Source organism: Mus caroli, chromosome 16 (assembly GCF_900094665.2).
Source record: "Mus caroli chromosome 16, CAROLI_EIJ_v1.1, whole genome shotgun sequence".
Classification (NCBI taxonomy): domain Eukaryota; kingdom Metazoa; phylum Chordata; class Mammalia; order Rodentia; family Muridae; genus Mus; species Mus caroli.
Genome location: NC_034585.1, coordinates 26,255,773 through 26,271,605, shown reverse-complemented (window position 1 = coordinate 26,271,605; position 15,833 = coordinate 26,255,773).

Here is a 15,833-nt window from a genome sequence, read left to right as displayed (position 1 = left end):
GGTTTGGTTTTCGATTTGCTATTAGAGTCAGAGTTTAGTTGGTTTGGGAAGGTTGAAACATTGAAATAACCCTAAGGGATACTATTTCATCACATCTTTTATTAAATAAATGCTAAGTCCATATGTAAGCAACAACTCTGGGAGAGAATAAGATTCACTCTTTGTCTTTTTTGACATATAACAACCAAACCAATCGACAAGTGTGGCATTCTATGGAGACCTCCAACCAACCATATACATGCCACACACAGGTACTGTGTGTGTGTGTACTTCTTATTCTTAGCAAAAATGTTCTCATTGTTTTGTGTCTCTTGGTTCTCCTAACACACCTCTAGCTCCTTGGGTTCTGGCTATTGCTGAGAGACATGAATCTCTGAGCGTAGACTCTCCTGGGGTATAATACAGGTCAGACTTCTTAGTTGTGAGTCTCCCTATATCCAGAGTCCCTCTTCCATTGTAGAGCAAAATCAAAATCTCACACTGACTTATTTATAATGGTTCTGGGATTTAAGCCAAGCCTCACCCAGGACAAAACACATGTATCACCACTGAGCTACAAAAGGATTCTACAACCTTGCTTTTGTATTAAAGCTAATACTAATAATAGTAATAATAATAATAATAACAATAAACAGGTTAGCAATGCTATCTTGGATGTTTTTAAATAGAAGAGAAGACTTTAAATGCTTTTCCTACAAAGAAATAAATGAATGGTATCGCCGTAGATATTTAATATTAATCAGGGGTTTCTACCCTACTCTGTGTAGCCCTAGCTGTCCTGGAACTCACTCTGTAGATCAGGCTGGCCTCGAATTCAGAAATCCACCTGCCTCTCCCTCCCAAGTGCTGGGATTAAAGTCATGTGCCACCACTGCCTGGCCAAAACCTTTATATTTATGATAAGCCTTTGAAGCACTAGAACTGTGCATAATCTACCCTCTATGCTATTATGTCTACTTCCATGACAATAACCATGAGATATGACTTTGCCTTGTTCTACCTGGGCCACTCTCATGCCCATTAGCTAGCCCTTGTGATCAATTCTCAGAATCCCTTACCCCGTGGTGTCTTTTCCTCTCTCCACCTTCACCCTCTTCTTGTGTGGTGCTACCTCAGACCCCAAGCCGGAGAGCTGAAACTCTGCCTGATTCTCTTCTGCCCAGCTACAGGCTGTAGACATCTTTATTCAACCAATGGCTTTAAATTAAGGAGCAAGGTTACATAGCATCACTTGGTGTACATGAGGGTTCCCTCATCCCTGAGGGTTCCCTCATCCCTCAGATCTTGGGGGCCAGTATTTAACATTACAATATACATAGCAACAGACCAAACCTCAACAGAATGATTGATTATTATACAATACAACCCATTTGATCATTATACAATGTATGATAACCTTATTGTGCACTCCACAAATATGTTTAAGTATCTGTCCATTAAAAAAAAAACTGATACAAAAAAAGCTAGAACCTGGGGTAAACTAAAATATCTCAATAATTAAGTTAAAATGAATAAACACTATGTACTGAAAAAAAAACTTCTCAAAATAAAAAGGCTTGCACAAATATAAGGTAAATAAGAGCTGGCATGATACATGGTCTTTGTGATGACCTCACGCCTTACACAGACCGTTTCTGGGAGTAGGTAGTGACTGTGGTTACAAGAACACATGAGTTAAGGCAGTCATTTAAACAGTTCAAATCCCGCCCCTCTCCCTTCAAAAGATCCTGTGAAAGTCGAAGCTTTTTCTTTGGCTTCAAATGTCAAGGGAAGGACTGCTCAGCATGCAAATCGCTCTCCTCCTCAGTCTACAATGTAAGCTCTGGGTCCTGATGACCTAGACATCTGTGCCCTTACTTATTCCCGGGTCTGATGTCTTTGAAACTGCTGCTTTCCTATGCTAGGCTGGTGGGAAATAGCTAAGTTAATCATTTGTTAAATTGGCAAACTGAGCCAATTCTCAGGGGCAGTCAAGGGTTGGCTACCAAGCAGGGCAATGTCATGAAATCTAACGTGGAGATACAGAGACTGTCAGCATATGGCCAAGAAGGGTATGGATGCACTGTCTACAGAAGTAGCATGCGTTCTGCTTGGGGAAAAGCCCTGGACAGTACAATGGAAGGCTCAATTTCTAATCCCAGATCCGTCCCTCGCTGACAATAGGACAGGAGCACATTCCTCAGTCTACTGAACACCTTTGGGTAGCCTTGAAAACAATGCTTACCTTTCATCGTTTATTGAAAGGAAAACATCTAACATATATCCATGATGTTCCTGCTACTGCTCTTCCTTTGCCTCCTTCCAGCTTAAAACATAGAATAAGCCTTCTTCCTTATCAAGTGTACCATCTATATACTATAAATATGTCACTTAAAAGGTATATTGGCAATGCAGTTAACCTTTTTTGTCTTTTATTGGCCTTATAAATAAAAGCACACCATTGAAAGAATGCCACAGATGTGGATGTAGACTTGAGCCTAGGGGAAAATCATTCCAGGCTAGAGGAAAAAGGTAATTTTGACTGGTCCTCTATAAAATCCAAATTTCTGCACAAAAATCTTAAGGCATGAGTGTTTACAGGACTCTTGGTGACAAGAAAAGCAATAGTAAATGTGCGTTGGCACTAAAATTCATGTATCCATGGAAACCTGTGAAGTTCCTGAGCGCATGCGCTCACAGCCTCCAGTATTAATCTTTGGGCTGAGGGGATCAGGGTGTTACTGCACTATGGAGAGCTGACAGATTGCTGAGAGCTACTTACACAGGCATGTATCAGCTTGTTTTCTTCGGCTAGATGTAATTATGGGGAAATATGGAGATCTCAGCCATCAACGAGAAAAAAACATGTTTGTTTACATATACTTACATCCTAGAATACACTGTATTCAACTGAGTTTTAATCAGAAAACCTTTGATAAGCCAGCAGCAGTCCCTCTCCCCCCATCTTTGGCTACATCAGAGCACCTCAGAAGTTTCCTGTGTGAACAGATGTGTATGTTTCTTGCATGATAGAAGAAAATATCAAAAAATTTATCATGCTGATTATTCTTGGTGATTTAAATGTGATCCTAGCCAGTGATTCCTGTATATAGCTTTCAAAACAAACTGCATAGAAATAAAAAATACCAGAGAGTGGGGTGGTCAGAGCATCACGTGCAACAACTAAAGCAGTTATAACAAAAATAAGGACCAAGCTTCTTCTAATGAGGTAAAGAGATTTTATTCACAAAAGCCTAGTTGCATGGTAACATATTTTTTCCATTGCCAAGTCTTGGATGCTTTTTTTCCAGTAACTTGGAGATAGATGACTGACACACGGAAACAGATGTAAAATTGTTAGTGGACCTTTAGAATACTATGTTGTATCCTTCTGAAACTTGTTTCCATATTCTGTCTTCTAATAGAACATTATCCAGAGTGGTGGCCACTGGTCACACACAGAACCTCAGATGTGCCTGGCGCATGTGTGAAATAATATTGACTGGACTGAATTAACCAGAGCATACTACTTGCTATGGTTTGGGTAGGGATTACAGCTATTGGCTCATATGTTGAAGGCTTGATATCCAGATGTGCCTCCATTTGAAGGTTTGGGACTGGCTTCAGGAAAGTAGGCTTCTGGGAATGGGCTTAGAGGTGGGTCCTTGTGTCTACCCTTTCCTGTCTCATTTCTAACCACCACGAGGGAATAGATGCTCTACCTGCCCTTTGGCCATGCGTGCTCCTTCATCAAAGGGCCAGAGATAACAGAGTTGGCAATGGTAGTAGACTAAAACCTCTCAAACTTGAGGTAAAAATGTATCTTTCTTCCTTTTAAATAGTCTTGTTTATGTGTTGGCTAGTTTTATGTCAACTTGACACCAGCTAGAGTCATTTTGGAAGAGGGACTCTCAACTGAGAAAATACCTCCGTAAGCTTTGACTGTAGGCAAGTCTTTAGTGCACTTTATTGATTAATGATTGATGTTATGGGACCAGCTCACTGGGGGTGGTGTCATCTCTGGACCGGTAGATGGTCCTGAGGGCTATAAGAAAGCAGATGGAGTAAGTCATGAGGAGCAAGCCAGTAAACAGTACACCTCCATGGCCCCTGCATCAGCTCCTGCCTCCAGGTATCTTCTCTGCTTGAGTTCCTACCCTAAATTCCTTCAGTGATGGACTGCGATGTGGAACTATAAGCTTTAAAAAAAAGCCTTTTTCTACCCAAGTTGTTTTTGCTTATTTATCACAGAAATAATAACCCAATAATGATGATGAATTAATAATGATAATAATAATATAATAGTAGTAAAATAACAATAAAAGACAGGCATTTATCACAGCAATCAAAACTCTAACAAAGACAGCAATTGGTACCAAGACATGGGATATTGCTGTGACAGACCTGACCGTATGTTTTTGGAAGGATTATGGAAGAACTTTGAAACATTGAACTAGAAAAGATATTAAGTGCTCAGAGCCATTGTGTTGTGAGCTGTTGTGTGGACTTAGAAGATACTGCTGGGAGTAATTCAGACAATGGAGGCCTGGCTTGTGTAGTTTCAGGTGAAGAATCTCTTAAAACCTTTATCAAGACCATTGATATTTTGAATTAAGAACCACTAAAACGAAAGCTTTGCTTTATTCGGACAATTGAGGGTGGTTATCCAGAATCAAGAAATAGGTTGTGATTAAGAGTAAACTAGCATTTTTGAAGTAAAATTTTCTGGGAGTGTTTCCTCGGGGCCAGCACACAGAAGCTGTGGTCCAGAGGGGAATGGGCTCCTATAAAATAAAAACTGAGTTAAACCTTTTCTTACGCCAGGAGTAAAGAGCCAGGACACGGTTAAGTCCTGAAAAAGCAAAATCTCATGTGGACAGCCAAACTTGGTAACGTATAACAGTTTCTCATGTGGTGCTGGTTTTGAAGTCCTGAAGAGGTCATGGAGAGCCCCTGGGGCTTGGCACCATGAGAGTCCAGGAGAGGCCAATGATGAATGAGCTGTGTTGAAGGAGAAGCTGAAGAGTTGACGGTGTCATGGAGAGAAGCCAAGGGTTGCCCTCATATGGCAGGGTCAGAGTCTGCCTAGTTCCAATGGAGACACCAGCATTTTGAGGATACTAGAAGGGATGGCCACTAAGAACAGCAGCAACTGTGGACTAGGGCTGCCCTGTGTTGCAGGATTTTCCCTGTCCAGCCACATTAGGACAGTGGGAGGCCTGTGACTGAACAGGGAAAATGGAGGCAGAGCTAAAAGTTGCAGAGGAGGGAGCATGGCAGAGTAGAAGGAAAAGAACCAAGATGACTTCTGATGTGTACCTGCCTGACATTTATCAGCAACAAGTAGCTATGATTTCACAAAGTTAGAAATATTGGGATAATGTTTTAGTCATTATCAATTGGCTCTGAAATTATTGTATTGGCATCTTGTAAATTATGATATTATTGACACATAAATCTGATTGGTTAATTAAGCTTTAGGAGTCATGATTCCATTGGGGTACTGAGTATTGTGTTATCAAACCATGAGCGTGGCAGATCTATTTGGTTACTGGAGTGTGGAACTGCTGGTTACAGGGGATTATAGCAGAGAGGGAACTAATGGCTCTGGGGACAAGGGAGCCAGATGCTGTCAGGGCTAGCAGGAGCGTGGTCTGGTCACACAGAGAGTTGGCAGGTTCCATTTTTTTTAATATTTCCTGCAACAGCCCTGGGCCTCAAACACAAGCTATATATGTGGCAAATGGCAGAGGCAGAGAGATGGAGCCCTTTGGCACCCAGAGGATCCTGAGTGGTTCCCAGAAGTCAAGTCATGAACTTCTTATACTGTTAAATTTGGGTTTTGCTTTGTTCAGAATATTACTGTGCCCTGGCTTTTCCTTCTTGGAGTAAGAAAGTGTTTAACTTATTTTTTATTTCACAAGAACCTAGAGTTAGAGGCCTTTAAATTTTTAGAGAGACATTGGACATTTTAGAGAACCTGCAAACTTCTAAAACGAGACTGTATGCATTAAACCAAGTGAATGAACTTTTAAAGCATTTGAAAATTTAAGGTCTGATACTTTTAAAGTTATTTGTGTCTTATATTATGGTATGAATATTAATATGAGTTCTTGGGGATGAACAAGGAATGAAAAGTTACAGTCTTAGAGTGACATTTTCGTGTGTCAAATTGACAAGGTCTCCATTGCATTGGTTAATTTTATGTCACCTTAACACAGCTTAGAACTTGGGAAGAAGAACTCTCAATTGGAAAAATGTCTTCATGAAATTTGCCTGTGGATGACTCTGTAGTGCATTTTATCAGTTAATGATTGATGGGGGAGTGTTGCCTGACTCCCGAAGGTCAAAGTCTGACATTACCAGAAAGCCTTGAGCTTGGTGCAAAATGGCAGGCTCTCTTTACCAGCAGGGCTTCTTTTCCTTTGACCTTGTCTGGGGAGTCTGAAACCCCTACCCCCTCTACCTGTGGACTGTCATGAAGCCTTGGTTAGATTTCAGTTTCAGCTTCCTTTCTCCTGAGAAGAACCCATTCAGCAAGCACCTGAGATTCCTAGAGTGACTCCCCATGCTAACCAGACATCTCAGTACCTTAGCCTTCAGCCAGTGACCTTTGCCCCCATGGATACACTATCCCCATCCCCAAAACTATATAATCCTTGATTCACCCAGAGTCAAATCGATCTCTCTCCTCACAACTGATTCCAGAATGTGTTGCCATTTCCATTCATACTCTCGGGACATGCCAACCCTGTTTGTAGACGCTGCTCTCTTCATGCTCTAGGGTCGGTGACCAATGAACCCTAGAAGAAGAAGGACCCACAGGGGAGAGCCCAGCATAATGAGGGTGGTGCCACCTCTGGGCTGGTGTTCCTGGATGATATTAAGACAGCAGGCTAAAAAAAGCCACGAGGAGCTAACTATTAAGCAGCACTCCTCTATGAGCTCTGTCTCAGCCTCTCCAGGTTCCTGCCCTGTTTGACTTCCTGCTTTGACTTTCTTGCAGGCTGGGACATGGAACTGTATGCTAAACTAGGTCTTTCTTTCCCACACTGCTTTTCTTGTCATGGTGTTTATCACAATAGTGCAAACACTTGTAGGACCTTGAAAGGCAGCCTGGTTCCTGGTTGAGCAAAGGCTAGAAACTCCAGTGACTATGAAGGGATGGCAGACAGTTCACCTATTCCCAGGCACCAGGCTCCTGACACTAACTGTAGCCCTCTATAGATTTGTGGCCATCAGTCAAGTAAGGGCAATGCCCCAAGCCCCTCCACAAGTAGAGATCATGACCACAGGTCATGTAGGCTCAGGACAGACCTCCATTTTAATGATGTACCTAAAGACCTGGAGGCTTAGCCAATAAACTCTCCTTCACAAACACCCCTCCCTGCAAAAGGTATTTAACCTCAGGGCCACCCTGAGGAGTTGGGTATGGTTTTACTCCACTTTCTGCCATGACAATATAAACCAGTTCTTAAAACCATGAACTGTCTTTTTTTATTGGGATTCATCATAGGGAGTCATGGAGAAGGCCTTCGCTTTATAGAGACAACATCTAATCTCCCGTAGAAGGCCTCTTTGCACTCCCAGCTACAAGCTCAAGCTGATTCTATTCCTGCAGGACCAGCCAGAACACCACCCTTTCCCCCCTTGGCCCCAGAGCTAGATCCAGCCTTCAGGCTTCCACTCTGTTCTCAGCTCTTCTGAGGCTCCCAGCTACACATGAGTGTCTGGGAGCTTGAGAAAGAGAAAGAGAGGGCCCAGCCTCGAGATGGCCCGGAACCCCAAACCAGCTCCAGCTATCTTACCCCCTCAGACTTACAACCCGAGCAGTGTCTCATGGCTTCCCTACAGTCTGACACCCACCTGGCAACAGTGTGGGGTAAGCGGGGTCAAACTTCCTGCGTCCCGCCTCCCTGAGTGGCCAAGTTCTGTGGCAGAGCAGACATGGGACCCATAACCCTACAAACACTGACAAAGTTAGTGTCATTGACACCGCAATTACACTAGCACAGCACTTGCACCTGTTTAAAACGTCTTAATAGCTCTGCAAATTATTTAAGTGTTTATGGAACCGTCATTGTGTAGCTGTTGCATCGTGCATAGCTCTGCTGTGGCTGCGCAGAGCTTTCAAAAAACGGCTTTATTTGTGCTTATCGCCATCTTTAATGTGGAGTGCACACAGTGTGCAGTCTTGCGCTAGACTCATTGTATTTTCCCACCACTACTAGGTCACGCTGGTGACTCTCAAATGCATTACGTGGCCCTTTTTGCTGTGTGCCTCGTTTCTCTTTGCTCCGACACAATTAACTCTTCATGATAAAGTCCAATCAACAAATCTTTTTTCTGTCATCCTTGCTGTCTGAGAGCCGCTGAGGCAGGGCATGCACCCTGACCCAGTCCACTGAAGGCCTGCCTGCACAAGGAAAGCAGAGCGGGTTGGGGGAAGACTTAGCAAGTGCCTGGGAAGGTCTTGTTGTCTGGGAAGCTTCTTGTCGGGACACTGGTTTGGCCACTTCCCATGGAAGACTGGTGGTAAAGTAGCTCAGGGTGTTCTGCATTCTAATCTGGATTCAGGTGAATGGCTTTCATGACTTTTATCCAACGAGATCTTCAGGATTTGAAATTCATTTTAACCCTGATTAATATTTTAATGAAGCTCAATAATCAAGTGGGTGTTGTAGCTAAAGCTTTTGTCCAAATGTTTAGTGCAATCTACAGTTCCAGTTGTTCTGTTCGAGCCAAAAGTCTTGGGGGTCAGAGTAGAACATGAGAACCAACACTAGTTTTGCTCGGGCTGAATTAATACATTAAGCTGAATCAGAAGGAGCATGGAGGGAGGAGAGGCTTTCTTTTCATCTGTTAAGGAAACTGAAGCCCCGCCTTGTAGGCCTGGTGTGTGAGCAGATCCTCAGCAGTCCTCAAGGAATGCAGCCAGTTCTCTTTCTCCCACCTCTCCTCCCTCTCGCCTCTCTAGCCAGGCACTGTTAATCCTTGCCTTATTTTCCAAATGTTTCTGTCTATTCCCTCACTCTGTGAAGCACTCATACCCAGTAGTCAGAAGGCTTCTGTTAAATGTCAAAAACAACATTGCTCCCCTCCCCCAACCTTCCAATGACTGCATTCCAGTCTCCAATCTCCATCAGTTTTCAAGCCTCTAAGGTCTGTTATCTCCTTTACTTTCCTGTTGCTCAAGCTTGGCCCATCTGCTTCTGGAATCGTCAGTGCTTGCCTCCCCTCCAGACTTGAGACTTGCGTCTGCCGTTCCCTTTTTTCTGGAGCACTTTCTAACTTCCTGTCCCCAAAGAGCTACCTGCCTGATCTTCCAAGTCTCTCAGATGACAGGCCTTAGTTTCTTTAACCAGTCTATGCAAACTATCACACTACTCTCACACTGGCTTACGTTAACAGTTTTACCGTAACTCTGAACCATGCTTGATACACATTGGTTATCAGTCACTCTTTCCACTATTGGAAGGGAGCTCCTCACACACAGGGACATGATTTCTATCTTGTAGAAAGAACATGATGTCTGATACATAATGAGCAGATGTTAAGTAAGTGAGCGATACAAAATCCTCTGTCTCTCAGCCTTTCCTGGACTGTCTCCTCTTTGAGGCAAAAAGGCTGCTGCAGCTCCCACTGACTTGTGCTCACATGCTGCTTTCAGTAGGCACGAGTCTTTCCCCACAAGTATTTCTCACTTAATCGGAAGGTAAATACCTTTCCTAGCATGAGCTCCCCAGAAGGCTTCCTTTTACAATAGAACTAGAGCAAGGGCTGTCCCCTACCATCAAGGGATCTGGGTAGGCATTTGATTTCCTAGTCTGTGGAGAGGGAGACATGAAGATGAGAAAAGTAAGATTAATAAAATGAGAATGTCAATAAAATGCCAGGACTACTGCATCCCGCTGCAGCTCTCCCAAGGCGGAGTAGAGGTTCGGTAACCCAGGAGATCTCAGGACATCGTCATCCGTCAATGCTCTGCTTTTTCCTGCCCTTCACATCTTGAAAACACAGCCATTTATATGACTTACCTTTCCAATTTAATAACTTTTATGAAATGAAAACCTTTTCAGGTCATTATGTGGGGAAATCGCTTATACATTTCCATGATTGAGGAAGGTTGGTAGAAGGGTAAGGCAAAGGGGAGAATGAAGAAAAATGGCCAGAGTCATGTTCTCTCTGACCAGCCAAAAGAAGGAAGGATGCGAGAGGTCTCCAAAGCCAGGCTGCTGTGCTGGCAGCAGGCACTGGGGCGAGACAAGGGCAGAAGTGAGAGGCCAACATTGCCCATTTATTTCAGATCCTTATTCAAGTTTGATGAGAGAGCAAAGACCAATCTTGGGGGGGGGGCTTGTATGTGGGACGCCTGACTCGCCAGCAAGAAAGACACCACAATAGGATCCTTCTGCACACGTTTATTGGGCTGCGCATTGACTGTGTAGGCGAAAGACCCCGAGCCCTGGGCCTCTCACTCTTATATACTATCAGTTCCCATCCACTCACAGCAGGCCACATCACCTCACCAGGTATGCAGTTTCAGCTAATCAGGGCAGCAGGGGCATATCTCCACCAAAATGGCTTCACCAGTAACCTGGTACACCTGCGCAGCTCTCACGATGTTTGTGGTTTATATGAGGAAGTCAGGTGCAAGTCATACGACTTAGCTGCAGTCCCTGGCGCCTTTGGGACTGCCGCCATACCCGCTCCCCACACGCGTATATGAGGGAATATGTGTATCTGTCATATGTGTGTGTGTGTGATTCGTGTATATATGAGGGGGATATGCATGTGTGTGTATCTGTGTATGCATGTGTGCACGTGTACTTGTGCTGTGAACAGATGCTTGTGGAAGCCTGGGGCTTCTTTCTCAATCACAAAAGCGTTATATACTGAGACCAGCTCTCTCACTGAATTCACAGTTCAGGAGTTCAGCTAGTCTAGCTAGCAGCTTCCTCTGGGGATCCTTCATCTCAGCTTCCTGACTGCTAGCATGATAGGCAGCCGCTGTCCCTGCTTGGTGCTTAGCTTCTGAGGATTCAAACTCAGATCCCCACACTTGGCAGGCAAGCACTTTAGCTCAGCCTTCTCCCCAGCCCCAGGGACTAGGCTCTTATATAACATTTCTAAACCAAACCATAAGGCAGTTACACAGTACTTAAAAAAGTTTTCAAAGGTGTTTCTTCGGCAGGTTGACATTGTGGCTAGTGGCAGTGGCCTCCAGGCTCTAAGACAATCTAAAAATCACAGTAGCATGTCTGTGCCCTAGAAGAAATGTGCCTTTGTGGGTTCCGTGAGCTATTTATGTCGTCCTGCTGATCAGAGTGAAGATGTGTTCTGCAGTCCTGACGAGTCAGAGAACAGACAAGAGAGTAGAGGAAACCAGGAGACCCTCTTCCCTCTTATCTAAGGGTTGTGTCCCACTGTGTTCCACAATGCCAGAGTCCTGGAATCAGAGAGTGAGATGGCATGGAACTCAAGATGACACCAGGTCCCACACACCACTAGTGCTTTCTTCTGCGGGTTTTCATTTGTACATCCGTGGCACAGATAGCTTTTGTTAAAAAGCACAATGGGAAGCATGTGGATTGGAGCTAATTAAAATCATCAGGGACTGTAAAAGTCCTTCAGTAAATGTGGCCTGGGGGGTGAGCATGCAGGTCGCTGTCTGATTCACATATACATCTCAATAGCAGATCAGCAGGCTTGCTGATCTATTAGAAGGGGCTCTCTGTTCTTCCTGCTCATTATTAAAGATAAAATTAAGAAGAGATTGATCACGAGAAGTGAATGCTTGACTGGGGAGATAATTGGATTCTCAACTTAATTCTCATACTTGTCACAGATGACCCTGTGACCATGCTGTGTCATGAGAGGTAGGAAAACAGGTTCTGGCTCTGCTCTGCAGAGTGGGTGACAGGCAACTGTGACAGAGGTTGAGTTCGTTGCTCTCCTGTGGTTTTTTATCTCCCACCAAGAGGACTGCTTCAGGTTAATGTGAGCAATGTGAAAATTTAACAAATGGTAAATTTCTAGAATATCACTTGGTAAATTGGATATAGGTATTAACAACTATTACAACGTTACTAACTGGACTACATACATGGCTAGTGAATAGAAATGTGAAAGAACAAGCTGAAATGGATATTTGACAAAACCAATTTAAGACAGTACATGAAACATATTTTATTCCCATATAAACATAATCCTAAATTCTGTTACTAAGGAATTATCGCACGATGTTTGTTTCAAAAATTATTGAAGATACTTGCCTGTGTAAATGTTGACATAAAAAGCTCTCTCTCTCTCTCTAAATTGAACTGGTTGGAAATGTTAGCCAGGAACAAATCATCCCATCCAGGAAACTGAATCAATGAGCCCAAAGGCTTTGCTCAAGTGACCTCTTTCTCAAAATAATAAATAAATAAATAAACAAACAAATAAATAAATACAATGATTGATACTATTAGGACCAAAGAGCTAGCTAAAAAGGTGTTTTCCAAGGCTGCCAAGAGCAGGGTGCTGCCTTCATTTTAAAGCAAGTCTTTGTTCTTCTCAGGGCTGACTGGAGCTCATTTTCTTAATATTCAATCTTGAAAACTGACTCTCTGTGGCCTCTTGCCATAGCAAATGTCAGGGATCCTTGGCCTACTGATTTTCATTATACCCAGGGAATGTTGGCACACCCAACATACTCAGCTCAGATTGGCAGCTTTGGGGCTATAGCCTGAGCATAAAAGCACTATGTATGAATGTCATTTGGGCAGAGTGGTTTCTGTTGAGTAGTGTGGCATATGCGTGGTTAGGGCTGACAGTATTGCAGTTCCCTGGCAGGGTACTGCACAATTCATCACTTCTCTGTCTCAGGTGCACAGACATGCATGTGAGACACTGCAGTCAAAGTCCAGATGTGCATGTGAGACACTGCAGTCAAAGTCCAGATGTGCATGTGAGATACTGCAGTCAGAGCCCAGTGTGCATTTGAGATATTGCAGTCAGAGTTCCATACTCTGAATCCATTCATCATGGCCTTCTATGTGTTATTGTGATCTTAGCCTATGAAGCTGGTCATGTGCACTACGTATATTATTCTCTACACTGTTGTTACCTAATACATGACAAGAAGCAAATTAAGGCCAGGTTTATGTTTGCTCCCAGGCTGAGGATACAGCCCATCATGGTGAGGAAGGCATGGCCGAGCTACAGAGAGCCTGTTACATCATCAGCTGATTGTGAAGCAGAGACTATGACTGCAACCATGGCTAAGATAACAACCTTTTATTTCCCCACCCAACCATCCTCCATCTTTCATCCAAGCCTCAATGTTAGAAAGATCCGATAACCTCCAAAAACAGTGCTACCAACTAGCAAGTATTCAAGTATTCAAGTATGAGCTTGTCGGGACATTATCCATTCAAACTGTAACATCACATCACATATGATACACCCAGGTTGAATGTAAAAAAAAAATACCAATACCTCCAGCCTGGAAAGACTGAAGCAAATACAAGAAAGAACAGCAGAAACATACGAGAAGAGGAAGTGGCCAGCAAAGTGCACATATTTTAGCATTTTTGGCTTGATTTGGTTTGGTTTGGCTTTTTGTTTTTGTTTTTTCAGGTCATCCTCTACCACTCTCCCTGAGTATGCACCATAGGGCCATCAGAAGTTTCTACAGTGGGTATGAGCATGTCACTGCTGTTATTACTCATTTCAGCCACCAGCTGAGAGTATCATGACATCACTCCACCTTTCAGGTCTCATCCCTACTTCTCCCTGGCTCCCTGACACAGCCACCCCAGATCTCTACACCATATGTTCCAGCAGCACTGAGCTACTTACAGTTTCCTGGCCCTGACAGATGGCATCTTGATCCCTTGCCCATCATGCCCTCATGTCACCTGTTTCAAAAGTGAGGGCTTCTTATATGTCAAGGGTGACTCTAAACTGCTTCAACATGTGGCGGTTGTTCCCTTCATTGTGGGAATTTAATTTAAATTGCTGTGTGTGTGTGTGTGTGAAAGAGAGAGAGAGAGAGAGAGAGAGAGAGAACAAGAGAGACAGAGACAGAGAGACAGAGAGACAGAGGCAGAGAGACAGAGAGACAGAGAGACAGAGAGACAGAGAGACAGAGGCAGAGACAGAGAGAGGGACACGATTTGCCTGTATGTGTGAGTACAGGTACTCAGAACCCACAGCACTTCGGTGGAGATGGGATAACACTTAGGGCATCAGTCCCTGCCTTCCACTTGGTTTGAGACCGAGTCTTTTGTTGCTTATCGCTGCATAAGACAGGCTAGCCAGCTGCCCTCCACCCAATCAGAAGCTTCTCAGATTCTCCTACCTCCTCCTTCCATGTCAGTGATGGAGCACAGGGATGACAGATGTGTGTCCAGCTTTTATGTGGGTTCTGAACTGAGGTCCTCACATTTGCACAGCAAGTGCTCTTAATCCATTGAGCCATCTCCCAGCCCGGTTCATAACTTTCTACCGTGTGTACCTGGGCTTTTCCTTCTGTCTTTGGTCAACCCTCAGCATCAAGCCTCTTTGTGACTCTTACTTAGGGACTGCTGGTGTAGGGCTGTTCCATAAACAGCAAAGGAGTGGAGAAAATGGATGAGCTGGCCTTTCTTATCTCTTCTGTCTCCCTTTACTCATGTGCCCACCAGGAAATCGGTTTCCTAATCACAAGCTCCCAGGTCTTCCTGATCTGATGCCTGGTCCCCGTGAGCCCTCAGATGTGAGGGACAGACAGAAAGGTAAAGTGGCTGACTATGTCTTCGGGGGCATATAAAGGATGATCTATGGGAGAGCTGAGCTCCAAATCATATGCTGATAAAAGCAGCTGCCCTGCCTCACCTGCTGTCATTGGGCCTGTTGCAGGAGATTTTTGAGCTGTTTTGAAGGCAGCTTTGTGACCTGCCAGAGGCTGCTCAACAGCTTCCCTGCTGATTTGCTGGCAGAACTGAAAGGGCAATGGGCTGGTAGTCAGAAGCTGAATTCCAGGCTGGGCTGTAAAGCTGGAAATCTATGCAGCCCAATTCAGAGACTTTTCCCCTGCTGTTTGGCTGACCTTAGTGAATTCAGTGACTGTGAAGAACGCAAAAAACTTTACAAAGTAGCAGGTTTATCAGGACTGGTAGAGGGCAGCTTTGTTCACACCTTAGCCTGAGAGAGCTGCAGTTTTAGACAAGTGTATTCTTCAAGAAGTTCAAGTGAAGAATACAGCATGAGACATATTTCAATACTCAGATGAAAGGCCAACTGGGACCCAGGAATCTGGACCCTTTCTGGGTAGTCCTCTCTCAAAGGATACTGAGCCGTAGTAGTCACTGGTAGCCCTTGGATATGTGTCTATCCATATCCTGAACTGAATGGTGACCCAAGGCCAAATAAAAGATCTATTATAAGAATCATTGTGTACCTATCTGCTGACTGACTTTGGGTTTCCTCATTGTAACCCCTGAGAACTGGGGAAATTCTCCATCATTAGATTATGCAGTAGGGCCAATAGTCTGTACATGATGATAAGTTTATGTGGGCCAAAGGCATTAAAAAACCTGGTGGTATAATGGCAAGGAAAATTACAATGGAGAATAAGCATAATTTCAGCTAATTATTATTATTAAGAATTATTACTGCAGTCACTGTGTATGAGGCACAGTGTTTGAGGATTTTCTTACAGGCTTTTAACCAATGGCACTGTGGATAGAATGGAATCCAGTCCAAAGGTTGTAGATTGACTTTAAAAAAAAAACATATTTCAACTACATATCATCTAAAAGCTGGCATATTTTTGATGTAAAAACACAAAGAGATTGACGAGAGAGAGAGAGAGAGAGAAGAAAAAC